The 16,574-nt window shown below is 42.0% G+C and overlaps 1 pseudogene; it reads left to right on the forward strand.

Annotated features, from left to right (window-relative positions):
• Positions 1 to 573: 573 nt before the first annotated feature.
• Positions 574 to 9,177, forward strand: LOC127043835 (stromelysin-1-like; annotated as a pseudogene).
• The last annotated feature ends 7,397 nt before the right edge of the window (positions 9,178 to 16,574 follow it).

Below are 16,574 nucleotides of genomic sequence, written 5' to 3' on the forward strand. Positions count from 1 at the left end.
ACTGGCAACTTGCATGCATGAACACAGTTGAAAAGGGCCAAATTTTGAGACTTCTACTCAGCATTGTGCCCATGGGAAGATGTTGTCTTCTTCTGGTGCTGTTATTAGTGGCTCTGACCAAGGGAATGCTGCTGGTGGGGGTATAGACTCTGGCATAGCAAGGGCCAGACAATGGTATGAGACATTCCTGAGAGAGAGACTTTGAGAAAGGAGAGGGTAGCAATCAGCAAGTCAAATCTCTGTGGAAGAACAAGAGATTCTCATTATGGAGGTCACTTCCAGGTTTGATCTCTTCATGGGTAGGGCCTCAAAAAACATCTCTGCGGCTATGAAAGTTTCTAATGGGATGATATAGAAACTAAGAAAAGTGAATGATTTTAGTAGGTGATGGACAGCACCAAGAAGAAAAAGAGGAAAAGAGAAAAAAGGGGAAAAAGAGGGAAAAGAATAAGAGGACAAAAGTTAGTAATGGGGCACGCTTGACTATGTTGCTGAGTCCTGGCAATCGAAGAACCACAACAAACTCACTAAAACCTTCCCAGTGCCCCGTGGATGGGACCTCTAATGCAAACAATGATGAGTGTGGAAAATTTAGGCTCTATGACCAAGTGTCTGCTTCCTCCTGAATCTCCATCCTGTGTCCTGTTCCAACAAGACCAACCAACCATCCAGGGGGAGAAAGCAGATATTCGAGACTTCATCATGACACCTATCCCCTGGGGCTCCTTTCTGCTGGTTTCCACTGATGTGTCCCAGAGGGAAATAATTCAGCAAAGGTATCTGTAATGTATGTACCTCTCCTTTCAGAAATCTCTTCTATTGCCATCTCTCACTATATTTTGGATGAAGGCCCTTCTGCCTACTTCGTGTTGCATCCTGTTCCCCTTGTGGTGGAGAATGAAACAAAAGATAATTCTCCACCCTGAGGTGGAGACAGTGGTGTTAAACCATTAGTGAAGAATTTGAGCTTATGAATTTTAGGGGACTTTCTAAGGCCTCATGTCCAATATCCAGGATGCTGATGCTGATTGGTGCATGCACCATATGAAGCAGAGAGAAAGCTTCATGACAATAGAGAGGAACATATTATCCAAAGCATAAGAACTAGGCCTGGATTCTGGGCTCTGTGGTGGCTCAGTACTCTGGCTTTGCTGGTATACCAGGGCCACAAAGCAGGCCGAACCGGCCATTTGGGAATCACCCCTGGAATAAGGGAGATTCTGTTAGGATAGAGCCAGCAGGACATTCCCATATCACCCTGTTAACAGCTCCCAGTGTAAGGGAGCACCAGGGGTGTGGTGATAGATTATGGGGGACATGTTGAAGGAGGAGATATAGTCAGAGCACAGTGCACTTCTGCTATTCTATATCATGTTCAGCACAGTGTAAGATAGAGCAGCTCCTAAGGACTGTTCTAGCTTTTATTGTTCTTTTCCTTCACTGTCTCCAGAATTAAGGTGGTGGTGCAACAGTCCTTTACCCCATCCTCAATTCCTGCATTCAGTTTACCTCAACCAGGCTTGAGAATCAAGTTGTAATTGCTGCATGGGATTGTTGCTTGGTAGTACAGGCAGGAACAATGGGCAGAGAGAGACATAGGTGGTTCCAATGGAGCTAAGAACGTTATTAAAGATAACCTGGAAGTGATGCAAATAGTCAGCACTGCTTTTTCAGTGTCTTACAGCACAAGGACTATTCCAATGGGTAAAGTGAGCAGATTATGGCATTATATTAACAACGAGATTTCTCCCAAAATACATGTGACTGTAGAAGACACTTGTTTCACTTGACTACAAAAAAACTGGAACCTGCCAAGGTTTCATTTTGTTTCTTATTAGAGGCCACAATTCTGCAAAGACTTATATCTGTGCTTTCCTTTGTGCACCTGAGAGATTTCAGGTTGTTCAGATGCTTAAAGTTAAGGACATTCATCAATGTTCTGACGCTGAAGGCTGGATTATTTAAAAAACCAAAATAATATTTTTCTTACCTGAAGAAACAGTGAGTTTATAAAGGAAAGGAATATCATTTTGTTTCCTGAGTATTAATCATATTGTCTGACTGCAAAATTTGCAAAGGGGCAGAGTGAGATGGGAGGCAGTTCACATGAAATCTGTCAAGCTTTTCATGCCTAAACCAGTGTTTGCATATCTTCTGTTGGTAATTGGAGGCTGTTCTAAACTGTGAGTCAGGCTACACCTGACTTTATGAAGCACACAAGTACTATATAAACAGGGATATGTGAGAGACTTGAATGTAGTGGGCGGAGATTGAGATCTTCATAAAGACAAGACATAGAAGCAAAAGAATGAAGAACCTTCTGTTTCTGCTGTTACTATGTGTCACATCTTGTGCTTTTCCAATAGATCCAAAAAGGAATGCAGAAGAAGATATGAAACTTGTTCCGGTAATGATTGCAGACACAAAGGACCAGATCCGGAGCTGGAGTTAATTGAAGTTAATGGAGCTATGCTGCTTTACACCAGCTGAGGATCTGACCCTATACATGCTGATGGAGTGAATAGTCTGGTTCAGTATTTCCCAAAAAAGAGAAGTATGCCCTCCTGGAGGGGTGTGACACACTGTCTGTGAAAAGTTCCCCAAGGCTGCCCTTCTAAAATGGTGGAGTAAAAGAGTGGATAGGACTTGTTTCATTTTCCTGAAGGGGGCACTTGGTTTCAAAAACTTGGAAAGTGTTTGTTTTGGGTGCTGTTTTAATGGATGTGCAATGTTCAAAGTGAGGCAATATTTCTGAAGAATAATTCAGCACTGTCATCATGAACCATAGAAATTTGCCAGGAAGCATCTTATTATTTTTTTGTTTTACATTATTTTGCGGGAAGCAATTTAAAATTACAGGGCACCAGTTAGGGGCCTGATACCACAAACATTTAAACGTGAATAACTTTACACACAAGTAATCTTCTTGTCTCACTTGCATAAGTGACTGTAGGAGCAGCATCTTCGTTTTGTCCGAATCATTGCACATGATAAAATGTAATGCTATTGGCAACTCATGCTTTCAATCGTGTTCTTCAAACATCAGTCATTGTCTGTCTTTAAATACTGCATGGAGTGCTGGAACAGAGAGTAAGTCTAAGGTGTTTTATCACAAAGTGTTCCATTTACAGGGCAAATGTTTATTCTGAATGTGTTCTGAGCATTAATCCTATTGTACAATTGCAAAACATTCATGCAGAACTCTTGTAGCCAGATTATCTCACAACAAGATAATGTCAAGGTATTAATATAAATGGAAAATGAGAACTAATTTCAGTTTTACGAAGTTTCTAAACAAAGTAAGTTCTTGAGACACAGAGGGAACAAGCAGCAGAAGCCCAGGGTAGCTCTCATGTCGTAATATTTAATATTATTTTCCAAGATCTAAAAAAGAACCTAGTGTCTTAATATATATGTGTTTCATCAGAAGTACCTGGAAAATTACTAGCGGTTTTAAGACAGATGGGAAGCCTGTTTTAAGATAGTAAAGCGATAGTCCCATAGTCAACAAAATCGAAGAAATGCAGGAATTCATCAGATTAGAGGTGACTGGGAAATTGGATTCTAACACTCTGGAGGTGATACAGAAACTATGGTGTGGAGTCTCTGATGTTGCTGATTTCTCCACCTTTGCAGGACAACCAAAATGGGGGAAAAGGAACCTAACATACGGGTAACCATGCAGTAGTAGAGGGGTTTTCTTGAATGAAAGGGAAACAAGTTGCTCTAAGTAGATGATAAATATTGTAAAGAACTCAGCTGTTTCCATATATTATATTTGAAAGGATTTTGAACTATACACCAGACATGGCCCAAGTTGATGTATATGCAGCCATCAAGAAAGTTTTACGGTCTGGAGCAATGTAATCCCATTGACATTTACCCGGGTTGACAGAGGTGATGCAGATATATTTATCTCCTTTGCAGCCAGAGGTAAATATATCTATCTATTTATCTATCTATATATAATCATTGTAAATATTACCATCCAGAGGTCTGTGAATGATTTTTCCTGAAATTATTGTTCATTATTATCATTTTTATTAGGATGGGGATCCCATTGTGCTAAGCATTATACAATCACACACAAAAACACAGTCCTCACCCCCAAAGAGTTTACAATCTAGGGCCCTGATAATGCAAAGATTTATATCTGTACATAACTTTACACACTGTGTGTAGTTCAACGGGACTGTGCATAATGTATAATGTTCAGCCTGGGCAGACATCTGCACAGAATCAGGGCAGTTTTACTCATGACTATCGTTCCATATAAGTCACTGGGACTACTCACATGCTTAAAGGTAAGCACAGGTTAAAGTGCTTTACTAAATAAGGGCCACAGAGCTCAGCGCTTGGGGCTGGCTCCCCCTCGGGGGCTTTTCTGTGGTGAAGGAGGGCAAACTCCACCCCCTACTGGGATGATGTGGGTGGATCCTCAGGGACATTTCTCCCACCAAAGCTCTCTTCTATGTGCATAGGAGGTAGCAGGATCATAATTAGACATGATGAGGTGGGTAAAGAGAACAGAAAGTAGTGGAGGATGGTGGAGGGAACAATAAAAGGTCATGTGATTATTTTGTAAAAAGCAACAGAGAGTCCTGTGGCACCTTATAGACTAACAGATGTGTTGGAGCATAACCCACAAAGCTTATGCTCCAATACATCTGTTAGTCTATAAGGTGCCACAGGATTCTTTGTTGCTTTTTACAGATCCAGACTAACATGGCTACCCCTCTGATACGTCATCATTTTGGTTTCTCAAATACTTGTCTTGTGGTTTGACTGTATAAATACAAGCTGTACAACAGCTCGCCATTATTTTTATTTACCTTCCTTTCCTTTTTATTTCTCCTCCCACCAAGCCATTGTACCTGCATTCATGTCCATCTCCAGTCCTTACTCAATACCCACGGCTTCATGATCTCTCCTCCATTTGGACAGATTTTTGTTTCACTTCCAATTGTTTAGTGTCTGCAGATCTACTAGAAAATCAAAATTTTCTGGTTTTCAGTAAAAATTAACAAATAATGGGGTTGTCAAAATTGTATGTCAGAGGAATTTGGAGTGTTGCAAACTCAAAAAGAGTTCTATTGCACTTTGTTACATTCTTAGTTCACAACAATTTCAATCCCTTTGATGGTTCTGGTGGGATGGCTGCTCATGCCTACGCATCTGGCAATGGTATTGGCGGAGATGCTCACTTTGATGAGGATGAAGACTGGACCAAAGGCTCACAGGGTGTGTAAAACAACTCTTAATATTACATACCTGGGCTTGGTAGGATTTTTAAAACGAGGTACCTAAAGTCTGACTCCTAAATCCATAGTTAGATACCTGAGTGAGTGGCTGATTTTCACAAGTGTTGAACAACTAACAGCTCCCAACTAAGTTAGGATTTCAGCACTTTTGAAAACCATCCCACATAATTAGCTTCCTCAGACCCCAGTTTTCCAAAGGCATCACAACATCTGGACTCCTTCATCCACATTGATCTCTGCTGGAGTTGTTTCATGCTGGATCAGGCCTACAAGCACTGCACCTTTGCGCTTTTGATGTGCTTCAATGTATTTTCATTGTACTTCGTTGTATTTCAACTACATCTGAGTTTACTATAAGCACTAAAAACCTCTATTGTACTGAGTGCAATTGGGTGGCTTGTATTTCACATTGATGGGCAAGAACATGAAAAGACTTAACTTTCTTTTATATATTTTGTTTGCTGGTTTTAGGTTCCAACTTGTTTTTCGTAACTGAGCATGAATTTGGCCATTCACTGGGACTCTTCCATTCTAGACACCCTGATTCACTGATGTACTCAGTTTATCGATACTCTGATTCCAAGACTTTCCGTCTTCATCAGGATGATATTAATGGCATTCAATACTTCTATGGTAATCAAACATTATTAATCACTCATTGTTTATAGCCTCTAACAAGTTCAAATAACTTTTAATGAAATCCATGTTGAATGGTTATATTAACTATAGCATGAATAAAAATGACAGATCCACTGAAGTTATCTGAATTTTATAATATCAAATACTAGTTTTAATTTCTTCTCTAAACTGTTTCCCTTAGGACCTTCATCTAATCCCCCTGAAGATCCAAGAGAATCTGTTGTCTCCATAGAACACATGGAGCCAACAGAACCTCTACCACCAAACACTTGTGGCCCTAATCTGACTTTCGATGCTGTCACCACTTTCTGTGGAGAAATAATGTTCTTTAAAGACAAGTAAGCTGACTGTCTTAAAGCAACATCATATATTTTGCTTGAATCTTCCTTTAATGGCACAATAGTTTGGAAAAATAAACATTCCAAATTTTGTTCAGCATGTTAGTCAAACCAATACCTTTTATTATGTTCAAATAAGGTTAATAAATATTACCAATCTTTCTTCCCAAGTACCAACAGGCCTCCGACTTACCTGCACAGAGGTGATCATTAAGGGATATTTCCTTAGACTGTAAGCTCTTTGAGTCATGGGCCATCCTTAGCATTCAGAAGAGTTACATGAGGAATGGATTTTGCCAGGTGTGTTTAAAATATAACAGAAGGCAATGGTCCATTTTTTACTGTAGCCACAGGAATATAATTCTCAATAGATATTTCTGGCAAAATGTTTTCAACAAATTTTCTTGATAGGAAATGAATTCTGGGTGGTCAAAGGAGATACTATACTGTCAGGATACCCAAAGAAAATCTGTGATTTGGGCTTCCCAAAGGGTGTGAAAAAATTGATGCAGCTCTTTATAAAGCAATTAAAAGAAAAACGTACTACTTTGTGTCTAACAAGTATTGGAGGTAAGATTTCATGTTCAACATTTTTGAGTATGAGGTAATAGGGACCACTGAGCAAACAAAACCCACATCACTAATAACTGTACCCTTAATTTGCCTTATGATGCTTTAGTAGCACACTGGGTGGCCAGTCTCTTACACTGTCACCACTGCCTGTAGAAAAATAATATTCTTTAAAGGCAGATGAAACAGTTATTTTAAAGATACATAAAGTTTTGCTTAAATTATTTTACTTACATATAGAAAAAAGACATCTAAATCTTTACTGCACATTTTAAAGCAAACAATAATTCTTAATTATTCTGAGTAAAAAGTGTGCACAATGCTTTTATCAGAAACTTTTCTGGGGGTTAAAAAAATTTCAGATTATCATCTCCAGTTCCTCTGTCCAGTTTCCAACAGATGGCATTATTATGCCACAAAACATGTGCCATATATTGCGGTGAATTGGCTAGTGTGCATGTTTACCATTCTCTCTATTGGATGCAATCAAAACTGCTCAGCTTTGTGTGTCATAGCCTATATACTTGTAACAGTTAAAGGAGATTCTCTTTTAGCACAAGTGATAGGTGACCTATACATGTGGAGCACAGTGATGTGACTTGTTTCCCTGTGGAATAGTTCCAAGAGACCATGGTGTGCAGCATAATGATCACTGTCAAGTGACAATTGCTCAGATCCAGAAAGCTATTTAGGTGGCTAGCTCCCATAGATTTCAGATTTGTTACAGTTTGTAAACTGTGTAGTGTGAGTAAAGGATTCGATCTGATCCTCCGCTCCTAAAACTCACTGCTTGGAGAGCTTCAGTCAAGCCATTCATCTTGTTTGAACATGATTGTGATTTAATTTCTATGTTGAGTAAAAATATTACAGCAAACACTTTGTTACAGCCTGTGTGCTGGTGGCACAGTGATGGTAGTCATATGGCACCTCAATTTATGTGGCATAACAATGAGCCCACAAAACACAGATTTCTCCTGATAAACAGTTCTTGTAGACATTTCAATGATGTGTTTTTAAAGGCAAGACTATAGTCTTCTGTTTCCCATACACTAGCTGATAATTCACTTCTCCACATCCTGCCTATTAGGCAGAAAAACAATAAACATTTTGCAGATTAGGAATGATGTTCAAAGATGCACATGTAATTAACACAAGAGGCCAGCTCCTTAGCTGGTGTAATTTGGTGTAGCTCCACTGAGGCCACTGGAGGTGTGCTGATTTATGCCATCTATGGATCTGGTTTAAGAATAGCTAAGTGTTCAGTGAGCTTACGTAATGCCAACAGACCCTTGTTGTCAGTGGGCGGGATCAAACTGGGGATCTCTGGAGCTTAGTGCATGAGCCTCTACTGCACGAGCTAAAAGCCAACTGGTTGTTAGCTAAGGCTGTAGAGCAGACTCATTTTATTGCTCTCTCTTTAGGTGCCATTGGAGGGGCCAGAACACCACACCCAGAAGGTTACACTTAGTTCACTGTTAACGGGCTCTCTGTAAAGAGCGGGGCTGGCTTACATGGCATTTGGCTTATTTTTTAATTGTCTTCATATTGTTTTTAACTTTCCTCAGTTATGATGAAAGAAGACAGTCGGTGGACAAGAAGCCAAAGCTGATAAAAGATGAATTCCCAGGAATTAATGGGAAGATTGATGCTGTTTTCCAGCATAAAAGTAAGTGGAAACTCTCAGGTAAGGAAGCATTAAATGGTTCAGAAGTGATAAGAGACATGGTTAAATGGGATGCATAGGACTGAGAGCCAGAAACATCTGCAGGCTAATCCTGGCTCCGGTACTTCCTCTGTGGCTTGGACAAGTCACTTAACCTTTCTGTGCTTCAGTTTCCCTTCCTGTACAATAGCGATAAAAATACATCCCAAGGTGTGTTGAAAATCAATTAATGTTTGCACAAGGCTATGAAAAGATCAGTACTAAGGGTCAGATCTGGATACCCATACTCATGCTGCATTGTACCTTACACCATAAGTAGTTCCACTGTAGTTAATGGAAGCACTTGTGAAGTAAGGTATTGCTCAGCATGAATAAGGATATCACAGACAGTCTTGCCCTAAGACAGTAAAGTTACTGTGTTGATTAATGATCAGGAATAGTTTGTTTTTCTCCTATGTCAGATAGGATATTATTTAGATAGAACAGTTCTGCAAATTGCTAGAGTGGATGGCTCAGATAGTCTTTTCTAGCCCATTGCAAACTTTATTGTAACAGCTTAATATTTATTTGTGCAATATAATAATTCAACTTGCTTTTATTCCTAGAGTTATTCTCTTTCTTTCGTGGATCACGGCAGTTTGAGTTTGATCCTATTGCCAAGAAAGTTACTCGTGTCCTAAAGACTAATTTCTGGTTTCCATGCTAAGAACACAAAGTCCTGGATGATGTATAAAAGAAGTAAACAATACTGTAAATACACCAGAGATTACTTTTCATTAATTAATTTCTAAAACCAGCGCTGGCTCCAACTTTTTTGCTGCCCCAAGCAGCAGAAACAAAAGGAAGAAGAAGAAGAACCCGATCAAGTTGCCGCCAATGTGCCACCAAGGAGCAAGGCAGCGAGGTAAGGCCCCGCCGCCGAATTGCCGTGGATCTGGAGCAGGCCGATTGAGCTGCAGCCCTGAAAACAGACACACTTCCGCCCCTTTCTATTGGCCGCCCCAAGTACCTGCTTCCTTCACTGGTGCCTGGAGCTGGCCCTGTCCAAAACATGTAGTCAGAATTCTGAAGGTTTCAGTGTACATCCATTAGTCAAACTATAGCTATTGTACATTCTGCAGTTCTGTAAATAACAGAAATGCAATACTTAGCATGAATATGTGTATATGTAAGTAAATATGTATCATATATAGAGATTTTGTAGTTATTTGCCAGATGATATATTTACTTGCAAAAGATGATAATTTCCTAACTCAAAAAGTGTTGCATCCAACACCGGAATTCTATATTAGATTTCATCTTGACAGATAAAGAGGAACTGATTCATAGAACTAAAAATGAATGGTATCTTAGGTACAAATGCTGAGGACTTGATCACATTCATAATATGCAAATAGAATAAAGCCCAGACCATATATATATATATCTCCAGTGCTTTAAAAGGACCAAATTCAGAAAGCTGGAAACAATTATGAGCTTGATCAGCTAGGAGGAAGAATTTAATCACAAAAATGAGAAAGATAATTGGGGGTTGATTAAGAACACTTTACCAGATATCCAAAAATCAAAATCCCATAAGTGAGGAAGAAGGATGATTGGTAAAAAAAAAAAAAAAAAAAAATCACTTGGTTTAGAGGGGAACTGAAGGAAGTGATCTATGGCCAGCAAAATTAAGGACAATAAGGAGTTTTAAAAAATATATTAGGAACTAAAGGAATCCTAACAATTGTATTGGCCTATTACTAGATGGGTGGAATTATCAGTACTTATGCAGAAAAGGCAGAAGTGTTCAATTAAAATTTATGTTCTGTATTTGGGAAAACACAGACAATGTAGCCCTAACATACAATAACACTCTTTCCATTACACTAGGATCTTAGGAGAATGTTAAACAGCACCTAATAAAGTTAAACATTTTAAATCAATGGGCCCAGATAACTTGAGTTTTAAAAGAGCTGGTTGAGGTGGTCACTGGACCATGAATGTTGATTTTCAATAAGTCTTGGAACACTAACAGTTTCAGAAGACTGAAAGAAAGCTCAAGAAGTGCCAATATTTAAAAAGGATAAACGGGATGATCTGGATAATCATAGTCCTCTCAGTCTGACACTGATCCCAGGCAAGCTGATGGAGCAGCTGACATGGTTAATAAAAAATTAAAGGAATGTAATATAATTAACACCAATCAACATGAGTTTATGGAAAATAGCTACTATCAAACTAATTTGACACCTCACTTTGATGGGATTACTAGTTTGGTGGATAAAGGTAATTGTGTTTATGTAATATACTTAGCCTCTCCACCTGCATACCCCTAGTTGTCACCAACTACCCCACATTGGGTTTAATGTGGCTATGAAGTCACAGCACCAGGCCTTGGAGAGAGCTCTCTCAACACTGTAAAAAACCCACCCCCACGATGGGACTAGCTACCAGTACTAGGAGTACAGCACCCAGCACTGGTGCACTGTCTACACTGCCACTTTACAGCACTGAAACTTGCATCGCTCGGGGGGATATTTTTTCACTCCTCTGAGTGAGAAAGTTTCAGCACTGTAAAGAGGCAGTGTAGACAAGGCCTGGAACCCAAATGGGTATCATCAAATATTTACAACCCGTACTCCATGGAGATCACCTCCTGAAGGAAATCTTGCCTGAACTCCCACGTTTGGCCTTCAAACAGCCCTCCAACCTCTCCAAGCTCATCATCAACCTTCCAACAGACCAGGACACACCAACTCAAAGTGGCACCAAAACAACAGATGCAAAACCTGCAGACATATCTCCACTTCTACAATGATCAACACTCCCCTACAACACACCTTTTAAGATCCCTGAGCACTGCCACCCAGAGTGGGGGGCAAGTGGAGCAATTTGCCCCAGGCCTCAGGCTCTGCAGGGGCCCCCGTGAGAATGGCTGAGGCTCCCTCCTCAGCCCCACCTGATCCTGTCTTCACCCCTCTCCTGGAGCCTCAGCACATCCAGCAGCTTTCCTCATCAGCTGTAGCGTGGCTCCGGCGGGGGCCCTGAGCTCCGCCTGCTCAGACTCACATGGTAAGCGGGCGGGGCTGCGAGCTACAGCCTGAGCTCAGCTCCCTCCGCTCGGCCTGGAGCTCGCAGCCCCGCCCCTTACCACGTGGCTCTGAGGGGGGCGGAGCTCAGGGGCCCCGCCGGAGCCACACTGCAGCTGTCAAGGGAAGCTCCTGGATGCACTCAGGCTCTGGGTGAGGGAGCCAGGGGTAAGGGGCTGGGGGGGTTGGCTAAGGTGCAGGAAGTCCCAGGGACAGTCAGGGGACAGGGAGGGGTCAGAGGCTGAGGGGGCAGTCAGGGGACAGGGAATGGGGGGGTTGGATTGTGGGCGTTCCAGGGGTCTGTCAGGACTCAGTGGGGGAGTGGATAGGGGTTGGGGCAGTCAGGGGACAGGAAGCAGGGGTGGGGTCCTGGGGTGGTGGTTGGGGGTGGGGTCTCTGGGGGATGGTGAGGGGACAAGGAGCAGGATGGGTCGGGGAGTCTGAAGAGGGGCGGGCCATCAGGGGGCAGGAAGTGGGTAGGGGTCAGATAGGGGGCAGGGCCAGGCTGTATGGGAGGCACAGCCTTCCCTACCCTAAAGCTCATTCAGCAGTTTGAGGCTTGCAGAAGAGCCAAGCTGTTAGCTTTTCCATTAGGGCTGTCATCCCTTTTACTTCTCAAATGCCAAGTTATAGCCTATATTTAATTTCAGTGCCATAGGGAGATTCATGTCAGGGGAGGGTAGCTTCAATTAAAATTAGCCACTGGAGGAGGGATCACATGAGAAGAGCAATATCCTTCCAACCCTACCAAGGGAGAGCCCCCTCCCCTACACTCCCTGAGGCTCCAAAGGGGTTAATTCAGTGGTTCTCAAACTTTTATACTTCTGACCCCTTTCACATGGCAAACCTCTGAGTGCGACCTCCCCTTATAAATTAAAAACACTTTTTTATATATTTAACATTATTATAAATGCTGGAGGCGGGGTTTGAGGTGGAGGCTGACAGCTCGCGACCGTGATCCCCTGAGGGGTCCTGACACCCAGGTTGAGAACCCTTGGGTTAATTTAATTTTAGCACCCTGTGTCCAATCATATGCATGTGCTATTTTGAGCATTTCAGTTTTCACAACGTAGGCTTATCCCAGATTCTGGAACAAGCTCCAATGCTCAGTTCGTGGAGTATGTACATAAGCTATACTAAAGACAAACCCACAGAAACCATCTCCAGTTTCTGAGGGCCCCCCTGGAGCCAGTCTCTACGAAATAGATAAATGCATGGAGGTTAAGTCCATTCATGGCTATTAGCCAGGATGGGTAAGGAATGGTGTCCCTAGCCTCTGTTTGTCAGAGGGTGGAGATGGATGGCAGGAGAGAGATCATTTGATCATTACCTGTTAGGTTTACTCCCTCTGGGGCACTTGGCATTGGCCATTGTTGGTAGACAGGATACTGGTTGGATGGACCTTTGGTTTGACCCAGTATGGCTGTTCTTATGTTCTAACCTAAATGAACCCAAAGTTATGGAGACAGATATGAGTCAAGGAAGCCAGGAGAATATCAGAAACCTGGAAAAATCTCTGACTGGATGGGCTCAGGCATTTGGTCACAAGCTGAGGTGGTTCAAAAGTTTTGGATTTTTTTTAAGCAGAATTTTTTTTTTGGTTTCTTTAAACAATCAAACACAGCAAGCAGCAAATGTTTGGCCACACACTTCTGAAACCCCAAACCATATTCAGGTTTTGGCAGACTAATTTTAGCTTATCAATTAAAAAAACCACAACAAATTTTGAAGGAAAGCAGACATTGTCCGTGATTTTTTTCTGCTTTTTAAAAACACCTAGTTTTCGATCCAGAAAAAGTTTTGATGAAAAACATTTGTCCGACCCTTTTAATGAGCTTTAGTGCCTTTTAGCACTAGCTAATGATGAGAACCAGTGATACCTTGCAAAGAAGTTTTCTCAAAACTGGGTTTGTGCCGAGATGCAGAAGGTTTATTTTTCCCAGGGCTGCCCGGGAGGGCAGGGAAGCAGTAAGTGGGGCAATTTGCTCTGGGCCCTGCAGACAGGGGCCACTCTAGACATTTCGCCGCCCCAAGCATGAGGGGCATGCCGCGGGGGGAGCTCTGCCGGTCGCCGGTTCGGCAGCTCCGGTGGACCTCTCGCAGGCGTGCCTGCGGAGGGTCCACTGGTCCTGCAGCTTTGGCGGATCCGCGGAACCAGCGGACCCTCCACAGACACGCCTGTGGGAGGTCCACCGGAGCCAAGGGACCAGCGGACCCTCCGCAGGCATGCCGCCGAAGGCTGCCTGTCTGCCGCCCTCCGGGCGACCGACAGAGCGCCCCCCGCGGCATGCCGCCCCAAGCATGTACTTGGCGTGCTGGGGCCTGGAGCCGCCCCTGCCTGCAGTGGCTCCCACGAGAATATAGTATTGTAGAGTATTGCAATTTTTTTTATGGAAGGGGCCCCCGAAATTGCTTTGCCCTAGGCCCCCTGAATCCTGTGGGCAGCCCTGTCCCTGAGTCCCTCACATGGCTATCACAACACGTGGTGTACCGCATCCAGTACACTGAATGCCCCATAACAACTATGTGAGTGAAATCAAACAATCAGTACACTCCTGAAGAAATTCACACAGGAAAATGATTAAAGCAACAAACGCCTACCACCTCTGGGTGAACACTTTTCACAAAGCAATCACTCTGCATCTGACCTATCAGTCCTCATCCTCAAAGGAAACCTGCACAATACCTTCAAAAGATGAGCCTGTCATTACTTTGGCTGACACTGAAAATCATGGACTGAATAGAGACACTGGTTTTATAGCTTATTACAACAATCTGTAACACACTAGGGCCCCTCCCCCCACCCACACAGCTTTTTTTCCTCCCCTTGCCCCCTATGACTAGAGAGGCATTAACAGGCCCCTTCACCTTGAATGGTCTCTCAAATACATGTTAACTACTTACATTAAAAAATCTGTCCACCTTATATTTAGCTGTTACACTCTGAGTACATTTCCCAGAGCTGAAGAAAAACTCTGTGTAAACTCAAAAGCTTGTGTTTCTCACCGACAGAAGTTGTTCACCCAATGAAAGATATTACCTCACCCACCTTGTCCTCTAGACAACTCTAAGGCATTTGACTTGGTACCACATGACATTTTGATTAACAAAGTAGAATGATAAAATTAACACAGCATGGATTCAAAGCTGGCTACTTGATAAGTCTCAGAATGTAATTTGAAATGGGGAATTATGACTGAGCAGGTGTGTTGCTAGTGGGGTCTCTCAGAGATCGGTTCTTGGTCCTATGCTATTTAACTTTCTTTTATCAATGACCTGGAAGAAAACATAGAATCATCCCTGATTAAGTTTGCAGATGACACCAATATTGGGAGAGTGGTAAATTATGAAGGGGACCAGTCACTGATTCAGAGTGATCCAGTTCGCTTGGTAAACAGGGAGCAGGCAAACAACATGTGTTTTAATATAGCTAAATGTAAAGACATACATGTTGGAACAAAGAATGTAGTCTATATTCCTAGGACTTTATCTTAGAAAGCAGTGACTTTAAAAAAGGTTTTGGGAAATGGGAGCGGATAGTCAACTGAACATGAGCTCCCAGTGCGATGTTTTTGCCAAAAGGGCTAATGCTATCCTTGGATGCAAAACCACTGTGATCATGTAGTCTGACCTACATAACACAGGCCATAATGTTTTACCCAGATTATGCTGCAGTAGTGTTTTCTACTACGTAACACCCTCACTATTAAAAAGTTTAGTCTTATTTTGCACCTCTGTCCATTCAAACTCTAACTTGCAATGATGATTTATTGCAACAACCAAAAAGTTTTTAAAAACCCAACATAAAATAGTATTTTTTCCTTTGTCTATTGTGTTTGTGCTGACGATCAAATGCATCTGTTAATGGCAATGTTAAATTTTGTCTACATCCATCATAGAAACAAGAAAAATACAAACTAGAACATGAATTGAATAACCATTTTGATTTTCAAAAGTACTCACCATTAAGGATGAAATCCTGGCCCCACTGAAGTTAATGGAAGTTTTGCAACTGATATGAGTTGGGCCAGGGATTCACACTGTCTATTCTCCCTTATGGAAGGAATGTGTCTGGCTGAGCCAGTATTGGCCAATATGTCAATCATGAATGCTTTGGTGGCCCCTTCACTGTCTATAGGGTTGAAGATTGAATTAAAATTCCTTTTCTGGCCATGCTGCTGGTAAAGACCTTCCAGATGAAACCCAGTGCAGAATATAATATAATAACCTGTCTGAATGTAATTATGGACAGAAGCAATAGCTCTAAAAGATAATATATTGCTGTCATTTGGCTCAATAGAGATTAACTCTGAAGCCTAACGACAAGTTAAATGTCAACATTTTACAATGTTTTACAGTTTCCTAAATAACATATAAAATTTCAGCTTTGCAGACCAGCTCAGGAAGGGCTTTGAGGATGTAATAGAGAAAGATGCAAATATGTTTTACTGGAGAAGCTATCAGGAGGTTAGAGTCAAATGGAGTGGAGGAGGGACAGGAGGAGTCAAGTGGCCCCTACTGTGGTTGTTTGGGGATGATTTGGGTTTAGGGATGTAAGGAAAGGAAATATCACTTCAGTAAGTGTAGATGCAGGCTCACAGAAGGTTATCCAGATCTCAGAGAGATGGAGGTGATCTTCTTTTCGATGCAGTGGGTATTCCAGAGGGAGTAATAGATAGAGAGTGTGGCTCATATTTCCTGTCGATTCCCTGGAATGTATACAAATCTGGGTATATCTGTGAAGCGTAGTGGCAAACAAAGTGTGTGACTGTGATGGAAACTCCACCTGTCTTCCCTTGGGTAAATTCCAGCCTGGGATTCAGCAGACCAGGTTGGCACAGAGAGGTGTGCCTGCAAGAATGATTAATCTGCCCCATATAGTTTGTGTACTCAGGAAACAGCTTATTGGCTTCGAAAGGTGGTGCTCCTTTGCCTATCCTTAAAATAGAGTCCAACTGATTTCAATTGATGACATTATGTCTGAGACTGTGCAAGTCATTGAGGTGTAACTCAGGAGCTGGCCCCATCTATC

This window comes from Gopherus flavomarginatus, chromosome 1, assembly GCF_025201925.1.
Source record: "Gopherus flavomarginatus isolate rGopFla2 chromosome 1, rGopFla2.mat.asm, whole genome shotgun sequence".
Classification (NCBI taxonomy): domain Eukaryota; kingdom Metazoa; phylum Chordata; order Testudines; family Testudinidae; genus Gopherus; species Gopherus flavomarginatus.